Source organism: Salvelinus sp. IW2-2015, unplaced genomic scaffold (genome assembly GCF_002910315.2).
Source record: "Salvelinus sp. IW2-2015 unplaced genomic scaffold, ASM291031v2 Un_scaffold334, whole genome shotgun sequence".
NCBI lineage: Eukaryota > Metazoa > Chordata > Actinopteri > Salmoniformes > Salmonidae > Salvelinus > Salvelinus sp. IW2-2015.
In genome coordinates this window covers 5,562-8,900 of record NW_019942542.1, presented here as the reverse complement: position 1 = coordinate 8,900, position 3,339 = coordinate 5,562, and the positions used below count along the sequence as shown (strand labels likewise).

The window sequence follows — 3,339 nt, the reverse complement described above, 5'->3', positions numbered from 1 at the left end:
GTATCACCTGACTTAGTCACCCGGGTGGTTGGGACTTAGCCCAGGTGGGGGCCTCGCAGACGGGGGTCGGGGCAGACGGAAGAGACTGAGGTTGCACACAGAAAGAATGCTGTTATTTTCACATCCGCCAGTAGCCGGCTATGCCAACCTGCCACCTTAGTCACGAGCGTTATCCAGTGTTGTGCCTGTTAGCCAGCCCCACCCCAGCTACCCCTGCTCTCGTCTACTTTAGGTCACCTGTGTACTAGCCTGCCTCCCCTTTCCACCGCTGTTTTACCCCGCCTCCCTTTCCCGTAGGAACAGGAGAACATACCTATCTGATGTTGTGTTCCTCTCATAGATCATGTATGTGTGTGTGCCTGTGCGAGCGAGTGTATATCAAGTGGGAACTACCTTAACAAAAAGGGTGGCGTGACACTCGTTTGGACTACTGCCGTCCCTGGCTTCTTTCCCCCTGCTGCTCCTCGGCAACCACACACACACACACACACACACACACACACACACACACACACACACATACACATACACTGGAAAATGTGTATACACACACACATACAGTATAAGAATGGAGGCACACACACAAACTGGAACGTGTGTACTCAAAAGCACGCATGCATGCACACTCTAGGGGCTAAAAGATTTGGATAAAGACGGGGAGAGAAAATAATAGGAACGCGGGAAGAAGAATAGAGGGAGAAAAGAGAGAGAGAGAGGACACACAAGGGAGCAATAGAAACAGACAGAAACATAACAGGATGGAATGTACAATAAAGTGGGGACAAGGAATATAACAGTCGTGACACGGTGAACATTTTCATTGTATTCCAATTACACACCCCACAGTCACGCTAGCTTTACAGGCACATCATATCCGCAATGCTACCCCAAACTGCATGAACTGAGCTAAAATACATTATCATTTCCTTGAACCAAAGAAAGAGTATTTTCTTCACAAAACCGACTCATTATTTGCATCGACCTATCTGTGTTTAAATTCATCGCCCCATCAGAACTCTGCTTCCAAATTAACTCACCGTCTCCTCTCCCTCAATTCCAAATACAAATAGCTTTATTGGCAAAAAGCAAACCCAGACAGCTGAAGCAATAATACAGTTAATGAGGACATTAAATGGAACAATTATGGGATGGTGATAACCCAATAACAAGGGACAAACTGGAGGGACTAAGGCTGTGTTCCAAATGCCATCCTAATCCCTGCATAGTGCAGTACTTCTTGACCAGAACCCTATGGGCCCTGTTCAAAAGGAGTGCACTATTAGGGAATAGGGTGCCATTTGGTACGCCGCCTAGGAGTACAGCTTGACAGTAACATTAATGATGGGGCGGAGAGAGAGAGAGAGAGAAGCAATGCTACTGGAATATAAGAGACAAATCTCTCTCTCCCTCTCTCAATTCAAGGGGCTTTATTGGCATGGGAAACATACAGTACCAGTCAAAAGTTTGGACACACCTACTCATTCAAGGGTTTTTCTTTATTTTTTATTATTTTCTACATTGTAGAAGAATAGTGAAGACATGAAAACTATGAAATAATACACATGGAATCATCTAGTTATCAAAAAAGTGTTAAACAAATCCAAATACAGTATATGTTATATTTTAGATTCTTCAAAGTAGCCACCCTTTGCCTTGATGTCAGCTTTGCACACTCTTGGCATTCTCTCAACCAGCTACATGAGGTAGTCACCTGGAATGCATTTCAATTAACAGGTATGCCTTGTTAAAAGTTAATTTATGTATTTTGTTCCTTCCTAATGCTTTTGAGCCAATCAGTTGTATTGTGACAAGGTTCCAAAATAAGTTCCAAAAGAATAACGACGTTTCAAACGTCATATTATGTCACAGTGTTGTAGCGATGTGCAAATAGTTCAAGTACAAAAGGGAAAATAAATTAACATACATATGGGTTGTATTTACAATGGTGTTTGTTCTTCACTGGTTGCTGCTGTGATTGCACACTGTAGTATTTCACCCAGTAGATATGGGACTTTATCAAAATTGGATTTGTTTTCAAATTCTTTGTGGGTCTGTGTATTCTGAGGGAAATATGTATCTCTAAATATGGTCATACATTTGGCAGGAGGTCAGGAAGTGCAGATCTGTTTCCACCTCATTTTGTGGTCAGTGTGCACATAGCCTGTCTTCTCTTGAGAGCCAGGTGTGCCTTCGGCAGCCTTTCTCAATAGCAAGGCTATGCGCACTGAGTCTGTACATAATCAAAGCTTTCCTTAATTTTGTGTCAGTCACAGTGGTCAGGTATTCTGYCAATGTGTATTCTCTGTTTAGGGCCAAATAGCATTCTACTTTGCAGTTTTTTTGTTCAATCTTTCCAATGTGTCAAGTAATTATCTTTTTGTTTTCTCGTGATTTGGTTGGGTCCAATTGTGTTGCTGTCCTTGGGCTCTGTGGGGTCTGTTTGTGTTTGTGAACAGAGCACCTGGACCAGCTTACCTAGGGGGCTCTTCTCCAGGTTAATCTCTCTGTAGGTGATGGCTTTGTTATGGAAGGTTTGGGAATCGCTTTCTTTTAGGTGGTTGTAGAATTTAATTGTAGAATCCAGTGGTTTCTGGCAGTCTTTAATAGATGATTCTAAGATTTGTATTTGATCATGTATATGTTTTTGTTGTTTGTTCTTTATTGACATACACACGTGACCACACACACACAACACACAACACACACAAACACACACACACACACACACACACACACACACACACACACACACACACACACACAACACACACACACACACCACAACACAGGATACTGGATTAGACCGGTCTTTCACTGACCGTAAGGGTCAATGGTCACAGTGGGCTGTTTATAAGCAGCTTGAAGAAGCTTCCGGATGCTTTGGATCCCAGCTGCGGCATGCAAACACAAACGCACACACACACTCAATAAGTATATACACTATGGGAATGCACCAATCTGCACACACATACTGGTGAGAGAGAGAGAGAGAAATTGAGAGGGAGAGAGAGGGAGAGGGAGAGAGAGAGAGAGGGAGAGAGAGAGAGAGAGGGAGAGAGAGGAGAGAGAGGGGGAGAGAGAGAGAGAGACGAGAGAGAGAGAGAGAAGAGAGAGAGAGAGAGAGAGAGAAGAGACATCGGGAGTAGGAAGTTAAGGGAGTAGTGTCGTGGGAGAGAGAGAGGTGAGGGAGAGAGAGAGTAGAGAGAGAGGAGACGAGAGAGGGAGAGAGAGAGAGGAGAGAGAGAGAGAGCAGAGAAGAGAGAAGAGAGAGAGAAGAGAAGAGAGAGGAGAGAGAGGAGAGAGAGAGACAGAGAGAGAGAGAGAGACGAGAGAAGAGAG

The 3,339-nt window shown here is 44.0% G+C and overlaps 1 protein-coding gene across 1 annotated transcript in view; it reads left to right on the top strand.

Annotated features, from left to right (window-relative positions):
• Positions 1-3,339, top strand: part of LOC112068240 (neuroligin-1-like) — a gene marked incomplete at its 3' end in the record, with an annotated part of 122,338 nt that overhangs the window by 117,471 nt on the left and 1,528 nt on the right. The window lies entirely within an intron of this gene.